Raw genomic sequence first — 13,942 nt, forward strand, 5'->3', positions numbered from 1 at the left:
GTATTTTTAAATGTCACTTTTTATATTTGGAAGAGTACATTCAACTTTCTATCATTAAAACCATATATATGTTTGAAAGGGATACAAAATTTGTGTCAACTAAATTGGTGTCTTTCTCACATGGACGCAGATAACAGCTCTATTTCATCCTGCCCATAGAGAGAAGTGATTTCCTCTGCATCCTGTAAATATATCCTTCTGGCTAAAATTTCCAGCATTTGCCTAGAGGGACCTCAAATATCATTTGTTTCAAGGTTTTACTGAGACCTCAATGTTATGGATGGAGACAGTAGAATCTCCCACTTGACTTGATTTTATGGTGTTACGCAGTGCAACTTTATTTTCTACTCAGTCCATGAAATGCAGGTGAAACTGAGTTTTCACAGACATCCAGAGAGAGAGAGGGCTGTTATTACATCGCAGTTTATACTAAATAAAACTGTAAAAATCAAGCTAATGCTTTTCAGTGACAGAATGTTGACAAGCTGACTCCATGTGGAATTTGGAGTTGCTCAGTAGTGCTATTACTTCTTGGATAAAACAATCACTTTAAATCTATTCTTGTCAGAAGAGAACCATTCTTTTCTGTCTTTCTCACTCCATTTCCAAGTGCATACTCTAAACATATGTAGGCGAGTTTTAGTCAGCTTCTGGTTAACTGGTTTGAATAGCTATGTTCAATTTTATTATTTTAATTTAAGAGATGATGGAGTTTCTGAAATAAATATAGACTCTCAGGACCATGACTTGATGGTCTGGAGCAGACAACTCGTTTCTGCTATAATTTACTTTTTAATAGAATAAGGTATGTTTTATTTCTGTGATAGGTATTCTTGATCACTTGCATCAGTGTGAAGCTCCTGTGTAAATTCCTAACTAACAACAAAGGAACAAAATGGAAAAAAAGAAAGAAAGAAAGAAAAAAGAAAAAGAATGCACAGGGAGTGAAATGCCATTTCACACTGGGGCTTTATAAATGTAAGCCAACTCACACAAATCCTCTCGGCATCAGTAGGAATGGAGCTGAGCCATAGGAGAAGAAAACATGGCCAAACAGAGAAAGTTTGCTCAGCAAATTGAAATTCAAGCCTGAAATTGAAAAGTTCGAGTTAAATCTACTGCAAAGGGCACATTTAATCCTTTTAGGAAAAATCCTAAATGCAGTTTATTAAATATTGATTTTTAGTGCAGATTATTTGCATGTTCCTAGTCTCTCCTTCAACTTACTCTCTTGACATAGTAATTATCTCTCAGTAAATTAGAATAAAAACATAATGTTAAACAATTTCTTCTGTTTGCTCACAGAAGAAGTAAAATATACTCTACTATGACATTATAACTCAATAGGAAAAATATAATTTGACATTATTGTCTCAAAGCAAATACCTTTCATATTATTGTATAATATGTTTAATAAAATATAATTGAGGTGTAAATTGGAATTGTTTTTTTTTTCTTTTTCAGTTAAATGTTTTGGGGTAACAGTGGTTAATAAGATTATATTAAGTTTCAACTGTTCAAGTCCGTGATGCATCATTTATATATTGCCTTGTGTATTGTGTGCCCAACACCCAAGGTCAAATCTTCTTCCAAAAATGTTAAATTAAATATGATGTAAAATCATTTGAGCTGAATATCAAACTTATGAATGTAAAAGTCTCTTGTAATCTAAAAATAAAATTAAATATAGGAGGGATAAAATTTAATTGACACAAGATCAAAAGAAAAACTGAAGTTAATAATATATAAACCTTACAGAAGGTTCCAACAGACATATATATTTTAAAATATTATTTATGTTATGACTATAAGAACAACAGACACCCATTGTATAAACTACATAAAAGTGCAAGAAAAACAAATAAATTAATTAAATTAAAGTTTATTTTCTTAGCAACTGTTTATTGAGTACCTAGTATGTAATAAGTTACTGAACTTAGAGGTAAGCATTCAGAGGTCAATAAAGTATAGTATTTTCATGTCTTACCAGCAAAGATAATGTATATTGACTATTAATTGCCAGAGTATATATAAACATTATTAATGTTTTATTTTATTTATTTTCAATTCAATTTTCCATTGTGCTTTTTCCCAATAATAATATTAGAATTATCTTAATTCATTAAAATTTCTCCAATACGTAATTTTTATGGTTGCATATAATGCAGCATCATAAATTATGCTTTTTAAAACCTTTGCCATGATGTTCCAGTTTTAAAACTGTTCCAGGTTTTACTATACTAAATAATATACATTAAAATATAATTAGGCATTAATGTATGTTTTGATTGCCCCTTATAATAAACTAGTGCCCCAGTGCACAGATTCATGCAGATTGAAAGGACATGCCCTGGAGCCAACCTCCCGTGGTCTCTCCCTGGCTGGCTGCACCTGGGAAGGCTCTGTGGCTCAGAGGGCATTGGCGGAGTGAGCAGGATCCCTCCAGCATGTGGGGTCCCTCAGCTTGGCCTGCAGGAATCGGGCTGAAACCGGCTCTCTCTGACATCCCCCAAGGGGTCCTGGATTGCGAGAGGGCAGTTCCCAGGTGATGCACCCCGGAATCGGGATTCCCTCCTCTCTGGCTCCGGGTGCGTCACTCAAGAACCACTGCTGCCAAGTCACCGCAGCTCAGCAGCTCCTGGGTTGAGCTTCTGCTCCTGGTGGTCAGTGTGCATCATACCTCCTGGCCGTCAGATGGTCAGATGGTCACTTAGCCATATATATATATATATATATATATATATATATATATATATATAATTGGAATTCCTAGAACATAGATTATCTATATATATAAAAGGCTAATATGCTAGGTGTCCCACCATCTGGTCGCTATGATGCATACTGACCACCAGGGGGCAGACACTCAATGCAGGAGCATGCCATGATGCACACTGGCACTGCAGACCTGGTGCCCACAAAGCAACACTCAGCTTCACCCAAGTGGGACGCAGGCCCTACCACCGCCCCAGAGCGACACTCCACCAAGTCACAGCCAACACTGCCAAGACCTCATGGCACAAAATGTGGCACACAGCCCAGCCCAGCCTGGAAACAGTCACTGTGGGTGCTGGGTAACGATGTCACATAGCAATGCCTAGCTTCCTCTCCCTAGCAACCACTAGCCTCCTTGCAGTTTAGTTAAGCCTATTTCATTATTTGCTTGTTTCTAACTTATTGGAGTAACACTGGCCATTAGGGTCATATAGGTTTCAAGTGTCATTTTTTTTCTTTAATATTTGTTTTTTTATTCTTTTGGGCTTTATAAAGCTTTTTTTCCAAACCAGGACCTTGAATATACTGCTCTATATTATCTTGTAGAAGTTGTATTTATGTACTTATGCATGTATGTATCTATTTACTATATAGCACTTACATCATTTTTTAAATTTACATACACCCCTGCTTCTTCTTTTTTACAAGGATAACTCTCCAGGACATAGTCATCATCCTTGTTACATATTCACAAGCTAATGTCATCATTCGTGCATATTGATAATTCAGAGCTTTTGTGAAGTACATAAAAGCCCAGGTCACCTTGTCAAATGGTGAAAATACAGTATTACTTTGTCTCCCTGTGGATGGCTTTCTTATTCATTTCATTTGGGTTATATTTTCTGCCATGTTTTTCACTATAGGTTTAAGCTTTCTTTTGTTTATTTGAGAAATTCTTTCTTTTCCAAAGGAAATGAAAATCTACATTTTTATTTTGTCTCTTCATCTATTTCCTTTAAAAGAAAATATTTTAATCCCTTACTGATACTTTTATGAAATGGTGCAAAATAAAAGTTATCAAAAATATTTTTACAATTTTAGAAATGTAGTTTTTAAGAATACTATGATTAAAACAAAATATTCAAGTATAGTAGTGAAATTTATATATAATAAAATATTTATTTACCTATTATAAGTAATATAAATATAAAGTACAAGTATACATATAAGTACATGTATACATATAAGTATTCACATAAATATACATATAGAAATATTTTAAAATAAATCATTTATTTTTCACAAAGCTGTAATATGTTTCAGGGAACCTTAATATGGCTAGGTCTTTGAAATCAAAGAATAGAGTGATAAGCAGATAAAAGCATACTTGGGAAGTAGTTAAAGGATTTTAAGCAAAGTTATAAAGTCATACTGCATTTTAAAAGGATCATTGTCCTAGGAACATGGTGACTTGTTTGGAAGTGAGCAAGAAAAATTGAGAACTTTTGAAATGCCTGAAGAAAGGTTACAAGTATTGCAATGATGGTGAGAGTGATAAGTGGGTGAAGCTATCTAGAAAACATTACTGATAACACTTATAGTTGATGTAGTGTTGGGAGGAATGAATAAGAAAAAGTAGGAGTAATGAACTCAGGTTTGTGGCTTAGGCAGAAACTATGAGATCTATTATCTAAGATAGGGAAGAGGAAAAACAGCATTTTTAGGGGTTAAGATGATGCACTCAGCTTTCAACTATTGGCGTTCATCTAAATACTACCCAAATGAGATAGCCATGAAACAGCTGGAAATATGAGCCAGGAAGAATGTCTAGCAAAAGCTAATATAGTTGGAAGTAAAATCACCATTATTTCTCTTGTTTCTTACTTAGAGTTTAGAATTCTACAAAAGCCTTCCCAATGATCTAACACTTGTCTAGATCTCCGACATCATTTCATGCTGTTCTTACTTTATGTCTTACTAATACTCCAGGGTTTTCTCCATCTTAGAATATACCAAACTTTTGCCCTAGCTGCTCCTTCAGTATTGATTATCCTTAGAGAATATAATTTTTGTTTCCCTTTCTAGGCATTTAGCTACCTATATTTATAATAGTTTGTTCCCTCTATATCACTGATTATTAAAATAGCACCAAGAATCAATAGCCATTTGTGGAATGAAAGAATCTATGTCTGGATATAAGAAAGGACAAGATAATCAGGGAGTTCTGAGAGAAGAAAGAGAAGGGCCTGTGATAAAACCATGATAACACTGTCTCTAGGTAGGTAAGCAGAAGGAAAGCCTATATAAGATTGAAAAAAGAACCTTAAATGTAGAAGAAAACCCATGAATAAGAAAGTAAAAATCCATTTGAGTGGAAGTAAGGAAGTGGTGACAGTGAGTATATATTCATCCTGCACTAATTTATCATATGAAAGGGGATACAAGATGAAAATGTGATATCTGAGGAGAAGTTTTTGTTTTTATTACTTATTTTTGTTTCAAATACAGTACAGGCTTAAATTTATTAAAATCCTGCCAAGAATGAACTGGAAGAGTAGGAAAGGATAAAACACACCTATAAGTATAGATATAAAAATTTGCCTTAGTCATCCCATCTAATGATAAACAGACATGGTAATTGACCATACCTTTGCTATGCCTTCCATTGGCTAATCAGCGTGATATGCAAATTAACCACCAACAAAGGTGGTGGCTAATTTGCATACTTTAGGCAGGGCAGGACAGTGCAGCCACCAGCCAGAGAGCCACTATGCAGGCCCCTGTGTGTGACCCCAGAAGCCACCTGCTTGCCGCCATGATTGGATCCAATCCCAGGCCGAAGTCTGGTCCCAGAAGCCCCAGAAGCTGCCCAGAGCCAGTGATCTTGGGGAGATGGGGGTCCCCTGCCCAGGCCTGAAGCCTGGGCCAGAGGCATCAGGCCTGGGGTGGGGGGGGGGGGGCAAGCCGGCTATCGGTGTGAACTACAGAGGAAACACCTTTTCTGACCGCTCATTGGCTAAGCTCCCTATATGCCACTGGTAATATTCTTAGTAACTTGGGTAATAAGAATCCAAAAAGGTGATATAGGTTTTTACACCACACTCCTGATGAAAAAAAAACAAAGGTCTGCTGCTGGAGGGCTAAGAAATGTCATTTCCTGCCCTAGCTGGTTTGGCTCAGTGGATAATGCCTTGGCCTGCTTATGGCAGGGCCTGGGTTCAATTCTGACCAAGGGCATATACCTAGGTTGCAGGCTCCTCCCTGGCCGGGGCCCAGGTCAGGGCTCATGCAGGAGGCAACCAATCAAAGTGTTCCTCTCACTTTGATGTTTCTGCCTTTCCCTTTCTCTTCCACATTCTCTAAAAATCAATGGAAACATATCCTCAAGTGAGGATAAAAAGAAATAATAAAGAAATTATTATTATATGAAAGACACATCTTGAAAATGCCTAAAGACTGGAGTCCGTGTTGATGAAAAAACCTTGCTGGCTGCGGTGACTGTCAGTGGCTGCAGCAGCGGGGTGATGGGGCTGGTGTCTTCCCCTGATCAGCCTGGTCACCTCCCACAAAGGGAGGCCAGACTGTGGCTTAGGCCTGCTCCCCAAGGGGAGCAGTGAGCATGCCTAAGCCATCACTAGGACATCCCCTGAGGGCTCCCAGTATGTGAGAGCGGGCAGGCTGGGCTGAGGGACACCCCCCCAGTGCACGGGGCCCCTAGTGTGGAAATAAAGTTATATGTTCCATTGTAATATAAAAGACAGGTAAAAGAATGGGAGCAGATGCAGATGAATTTGCAATTTTTGATGTGATAAGTTACAGGACTTCTTGTAAATAAGTATTGTTTGTCTGTAAAATGGAAATTAAAATGATTGCTTAGAGTGAGTCAAGAAATGAAAGAGTTGTAGGCTTGAGAAAAGTGGAGAATAGAAAGTATTAACCATTTATTTCTCAAGATGTGGTTAACTATAAACTGGAGATAAAACTTTACTGAATATTTCCCTTTGCTTTACAAAGAATAATAAATCAGATTATTGCATTGTCCTTCTGAAGCCACTTTTTGTACAAAAAGTTATTTATATCAATTTTCAGAGGGTAGGGACACTCTTCAGGTTTTGCTTCAGCCTCAAACGGGAACTGTTTCTCAATATCCCTAATCCAATAGAAATATTTCAAGTAGAAATTTGAGAATTTATCATCTTACTCAATACAGCAAAGAAATGAATGAGTTAAAACAGTTCTGAGTCTGGGAAACAATTAACATGATGGTATAAATAAGTGTGAGGGGAACATTAAATCTATGTTTTAAAAATGTGTCATCTAAAGAAAGGAAAGTTCAATTAGAAATTAGGAACATGTATTTGGAGTTCCAATGAGAGAACAGGAATAATGATAAATGTTTAGAGTATACCTAATTGAAACCAGAGCAATCAGAATAATTGGTGAACTCTTGAGAGCAAGAATATAAATGACAAGTGCAATAGCAAAAGACCGAAGCAGTGTTTTTTGAGATCAAAGTGAAATGGAGGAAAGGAGAGTCAGCAAAAGAGGGCCTAGAAAAAAAAAAAGTTAAGAGGATGGTAATGAATCAAGACTGAGGACAACTACAAAACTGTCAACATAAAAATGTCCAAACCTGTAGAGAATTTCTATAAAAAGCTAGGGGCCTAGTGCATGAATTTATGCACCATGAAAGGAACTGTGGGCCGTGAGGCTACGGTGGGAACAAGGGCAGGTCTTGGCTCATCTTCCACTGTCCCGCCTGGCTCCTCCCACTGTGGCCCCCGGTCCCCTGTCTACTGGCAGCCACACTCCCACCACTGCTCCCATGTGCTGATGGTGCCAGCCCCGCTCACACCTGCTGATGGCACAGAGCAATTGGGACCAGTGCCAGCAGCGGGTGCAAGTGCCTGCTGGGACTGTAGTTCACAGGAACAAAGAAATTTCAGTAACCACCAGAGGCTCACCCCGATGATAGTGACCAGCGCCCCGCCTTTGGCACCCCTGCTCACCTGCTCCACTTTCCTGCTGTGACTGATGCCAGCCATGTTCCAGGCTCTGCCGCTTGCTGCCGATGCCCGCCATGTTCTGCGTGTACCCCCTGGTGGTCAGCGCATGTCATAGTGACTGATTGTTCAGTTGTTTGGTTGTTCTGCTGTTCGGTCTATTTGCATATTATATATATATATATATATATATATATATATATATATATATATATATATATTATTTGAGCCAAACAGAGGATACACCTGGAAGCAAGATCTCAAAAGATTGAAAAAAATGCTTTGGGGAACAACAATTTGTGTTTCTTTTATGCATTTGAAATTAAGGAGGAAATGTAAAGAAGATTATGTGAAGGTGGGAGAAAGTAAGAAGGGGGATTGAAAAGGCAGTTGGTGATTAGAAGGAGGGGTCTGAAATGGGGCATTTTAAGGTGTGCTAACCTAGATTACAGACACTATGGAAAGCTTTTCTTTTTTTAAGGCAAAGATAAACCTTTATTAAAGAAGTTATAAGCCAAGGGCATGACTACTCTCCATGCCCTGCCAGGTAGGAATTTATGATAAGATCACTCTATGAGGTTACTTTCCATAGGAATTTTTCTTTTTTTTTCTGTCCACAGAATAGAGTGGATTTCAATAAGTAGGTGAAGATTAAGAAAACAGCAAATAGAATAGTAGGAGCCCTTAAAAATAAGAATACAGAAATGAAAAAGGACATACAGATAGGCAATAGACATATGAAAAGATACTCAACATCACTAATCATCAGATAAATGCAAGTTAAAAACACAATGAGATATTACCTCACACTGTCAGAATGGCTATTATCAGTGAGTCAACAAACAGCAAGTGTTGGTGAGGATGTGGAGAAAGGGAAACCCTAGTGCACTGTTGGTGGAAATGCAGACTGGTGCAGCCATTGTGGAAAGTGGTATGGAGTTTCCTCACAAAATTAAAAATGGAACTGCTTTATGACCCAGCGATTCCAAAGAATATATCCACAGAAACTGGAAACACTGTTTTGAATGAATATATTTCCCCCTTTGTTTATTGCAGCACTATTTACAATAGCCGAGATTTGGGAGCAGCCCAAGTGTCCATCAATAGCTGAGTGAATAAAAAAGCTGTGAGACAGCATAGATGGGCCTGGAGAGTATTATGCTAAGAGCAAAAAGCCAGTCAGAGAAAAACAAGGACCATATGATTTCAATTATATGTGGAAACTAATGAATGAAATAAACCAACAAACAAAATAGAAACAGACTCATAGTTACAGAGAACAGACTGACAGCTGTCCAAGTGGAGAGGTTTGAGGGGCTGGGTTAAAGAGGTAAAGGGATTAAGAAAAACAAAACAAAACACAAATCTCATAGATGCAGAAAACAGTATGCTGATTACCAGAGGGAAAGGGATGTGAGGGGAGGTAGAAGAGGGTAAAGGAGGGATAAATGGTGATGGAAGGAGACTTGACTTGGGGTGGTGAACACACAATACAATATACAGATGATGTTTTATAGAATTGAACAACTGAAACATATAATTTTATTAACCAATGTCACTCCAATAAATTCAATTTAGGAAATCACTGGACATTGAGAGGGCAATTTCATTTGTGTGATTGGCTTAGTAGTCAGTTTATATAAATTTATATAGTTAAGAAAGCGGTAGACTTAACATGACTACGGTATGGTTGCAAATTAGTCATTGTAAAGGTTTTGCAGCAAAGGAGAAAAGCTTATTGTCTGGGAGAAAGTATGATAGAATACAATTAAGTGCTTTTAGTTCTTTTTTTGGTTGTTTTTAATTTTCACTAACTTCAGAGAGGAAGGGGGAGAGAGACAGAAACACCAATGATAAGAAAGAACCATCCATCATCTGGCTCCTGTATGTCAACCTCCGGGATCGAGCCCACACCCCAGGCATGTGCCCTGACCAAGAATTGAACCCCAATCTCCCGGCACATATGTCAATGCTAAACAACCAGACTGACTTGTTTTGTTTTTTGTATAGTCAAGCCCTTTGTGTATTTGCAGGCCTGGAGAATGAATGCAATTGAAGAGGCAAGTGGTGCTAGACAGGAAGAGAATAAATTTGGCAGCAAAGTTCTGGAATGAGAATGTGATAAAAAGGATTTGGTAAGAACAAGCAGCTTTAATGAGTGTGAATCACACATTTCCCCAGTAAGTTAAAGAAAAAGATAGGGGAATAGAGATAAAGCTAAGCCAGACTTGAATTAGAGGTAAGCCAAATGAGGAGTAATGATTTGACTAGCTGGTAGTTAGCTAAGTACTAGAGCTTCCAGAAAAGTCCCAGATACAGTTGGAATGCATTTTTTTTTTTTTTTAACGCCAAAGTGCCACATGCCAAGCACACTCCTTGGTCCTAGAGTGTTTGTCATGGTCTCTGTCTACCTTGTGGGAGTTATCACTGTGATTAATGGAAGGTGAGCTGAGGTGTTTTCCTAGGGTTATATCTCGCAATGCAGAAGAATGAGCTCCGTGGACCAGAAGATTTAAGCAAAAGTGTAGAAAATTTATTACAAGCAGATTCCGATTCCTTGCACAGGGAGAGGGCCCAATAATGGGCTGCCCCTCTCAAGCCTTGTAGTCCAGGGGTATATATTTGCTACAAGCCTGTTTCTATATCTATCCGTGTCATCACCTGATTGATCCCCTCAATTGTTCTTGCCCAGCAACGGACCTGAACTTTCCTTGTTTCTATGTGTTCTTTCTCTGTTCCCATGCTGAACTCTCTCTGTTCCTATGCGTTCAGAGACCTTGTTGCTGCCGGCACGCCCTTGGTTTCTCATGCCTCCCGCTCTGAGTCCGGAAACATGTTATTATTTCCGCTTGGTTGGTTCCTGTGGTCAGGCTGGCTCAAATGGCCGTGTCTGCCCCTGCCTGTGTTCCACCTGCCTTTTTTTTCCACGGGACCCCTGCCCTCTCTGCCTGCGTTTCAGGTTAACCCTCTCTACAGCATGATGGCCAATGTTGTCTCCAGGAATTAGAACAGAAGAATGAAAGAAAAGTGAGATCATATGTGAGGTATGAATTACTTACTCTTTTATGCACCAAACTACAAATAGATCATAAACAAAAGACACCTAATGGTTAAACATTTTGTTCAGAGAGTAAGACTGTTCCTCAATTAAAAATAAACAAAGCATAGAAAATGCTACCCCAATATTCAGAATTTATCAATGGGATGATAGAGTAAACAGTCTTTGATCACCAAATAAAATTAAAACCTTGAGTCCTTAGAATTTCTATAATTGAAATAAATGTTTTCTTATTATTATTTAAGAAAGAGTGAAAAGGAACATACCAAACAATGGTTTTGAAGGTGAGAAGCACAATGATTTTTTTTTTTGTTTCTTTTGGAAATACTAGCTAATATCTCATAATAACTAAACAATATTAAATTAGGAATATCTATCCATTTTCTTTCCAGCATCCAACCCCCACATACACCATACATTGAACAATCCATTCAAATGAGTGAGAATGGAAGTAATTACATTTATAACCAAGATCATTTTTAGTCATAAAAATCTTGTTTACTAGGTTTTGCACTAATGTTTAAAGCATTTTCAAACACTCACTTCTTTTTTAATTATTGTGTATATCTCTAACCTGTATCAAACTAATTTTCTTATTTTTTCCTTCATGTTAAATTATACATCATCTAGCTTTCATTAATTGTTTACAGATTAGCACAAACTCTTTAAAACCATTAATAAATTGGCATTTGTGATCTAGAAATCTTGAAGTCTCAAGTTAAAATAACAAGCAGTCACTTTTTTTAGCTTTCTGTCTCCCTGCTAATAATAGATAACTCACAGCAGCTATTTTATTTTCTTGTGTCAGGAAAGCTGTTCCTACATGATTAAAATGGAACTCTAAGCTCTGTTATCAATTATACCAATTAAGGTCAAATAGAATGGAACAGCAGTCTTTGTGGAAAACAGTCTGTGCAATATAAATTGTTATTAACTTAAATACATCATATGTACCTATGACAGCTTCTTCAGAAGTTATTAATTATTTCTAGACAATCCCCTATAACCACATGACAAAAATTCACCTTATTTGGGAAAAATAAGCCCCCATTGAAAATCAGTGTTTGCCAAATAAAATAGCACTCCTGATGTCTTTGCTGAAAAAGTAGTAATAGGAGTTGTTCAATTTCCTATTAAATAATAGACTGAAAAATGGTGAATGTTAATGTTTTAGCAAAAGCAAAGTTATCAAGGTTCAGCCTCTTCATAATAATAATGTTAACGTAAAAACATTCAAACCTGTAAAGAATTTTTGTGAGTTTATTTGATCCAAACTATCTACAATTTCCAGGAAGCAGAATTTCAACTGCTTGGGATAATGCTCTGGAGAACAGCAGTTTTGCATCTTGTTTTATACATTACAATCAAAAGAGGAGACATAAGTGGGTTACATGAAATCCACTGGTGATAGATTAGGGAAGCAGGAGAAAGCAAAGTGGGGAAACATCTGGGATTGGATAAAAAGTAAAATGATAGACACATAGTTCCTTTACTTAGGTAGGAACAGCATAGTTAGCAGTCAACAGTTAACGTGATAACAACCACAATGAAGGAATTTATGGTCTCTGTCCTGGTGTTCAGGCACATTTGGTTGTGCCCTAAGGGGTCTGGAAAAAGGGAAGTTACAAGTTACCCTGACTTTTCACTAGGATGCTTGTTATCTTAGATGCAAAAAGATAATAGGCTCAGTTAAGGTAAAGAGGTACCTTTATCAGGGAAGATATTGCCCTAGGTCAGTGGTCAGCAAACTGCGGCTTGGCAAACCACAGCTTGCAAGACACATGCGGCTCTTTGGCCCCTTGAGTGTGGCTCCTCCACAAAATACCGACTTCTGCTCACGGGCCACAAAGTTTCAATCGCACTGTATGTGCGTGCCCGAATTCAAAATAAATATGAATTTATTTTGTGGAAGAGCCACACTGAAGGGGCCAAAGAACCGCATGTGGCTTGCGAGCTGCGGTTTGCCGACCACAGCCCTAGGTCATGACTACCCACTATAAACTATTTTTAGTTAAAGTTTTAATTTCAGACCATCCTTGGTGGTTACTTTAGGTCTTTGAATTTGCAATACTTCCATGTAGGCCTTCCATGAGCTATGCAGGTCAGCATGTGGCCTTTTTTGTGTCCATAGTTAAAATGGTTATATTTATATATCTAAAATATATATTTGTATATCTAAAATATACTTCGTATTTTTCTTTAAAAATAATACTTTAGGCAGTTCCATGTTTAATTTTTTGAGGGAACTCCATATTGTTTTTCATAATGGCTGCACCACCAGCAGTGTACTAGGGTTCCCTTTTCTCCACATCCTCACTAACACTTGCTATTTGTTGATTTGTTGATGGTAGCCATTCTGACAGTTGTGAGGTGATACCTCATTGTGGTTTTGATTTGCATCTCTCTGATGATCACTGACTGAGCATTTTTTCATATATCTCTTGGCCATCTGTATGACCACTTTGGAGAAGGTTCTATTTAGGTCCTTTGCCCATTTTTTAATTGGATTGTCTGTCTTCCTTTTGTTAAGTTGTATGAGTTCCTTATATATTTTGGATATTAACCCTTCATCAGATGTATCATTAGCAAATATGTTCTCCCATACAGTGGGCTCCCTTTTCATTTTGCTGATGGTTTCTTTTGCTGTGCAGAAGCTTTTTATTTTAATGTAGTCCCATTTGCTTATTTTCTTTTTAGTTTCCCTTGCCCTAGGAGATGTATCCACAAACACATTGCTATGAGAGATGTCTGAGATTTTGCTGCCTATGGTTTCTTCTAGGATTTTTATGGTTTCAAGACTTACATCTAAGTTCTTTATCCATTTTAAGTTTATTTTTGTGTATGGGATAAGTTGGTGGTCTAGTTTCATTTTTTTGCATGTATCTGTCCAATTTTCCCAGCACCATTTATTGTTAATCCTTACCCAAAGACATTTGCCCCCCCCCCCCCCTTGATTTTCAGAGAGTGGAATGGAGGGGGAGAGACAGACTCATCCATGTGAGAGAGACACAACAATTGGTTGGCTCCCACATGCACTCCAGCCAAGCAGGAACTGAGCCTAAAACCGAGGTACATGTCCTTGAGTGGAATTGAACCTGGGACCCTTCATTCATCAGGCTGATTTGCTCTATCCACTGAGCCAAACTGGCTAGTACCACAAAACCAT

General features: G+C 37.8%; 1 protein-coding gene across 3 annotated transcripts in view; it reads left to right on the forward strand.

The window, feature by feature from the left end:
- The window catches only part of MGAT4C (MGAT4 family member C), a 775,861-nt gene that overhangs the window by 469,686 nt on the left and 292,233 nt on the right, over positions 1–13,942 (forward strand). The gene's annotated exons all lie outside the window — the stretch shown is intronic.

The sequence above is a fragment of the Myotis nattereri genome (genome assembly GCF_964212035.1).
Source record: "Myotis nattereri genome assembly, chromosome: 2".
NCBI lineage: Eukaryota > Metazoa > Chordata > Mammalia > Chiroptera > Vespertilionidae > Myotis > Myotis nattereri.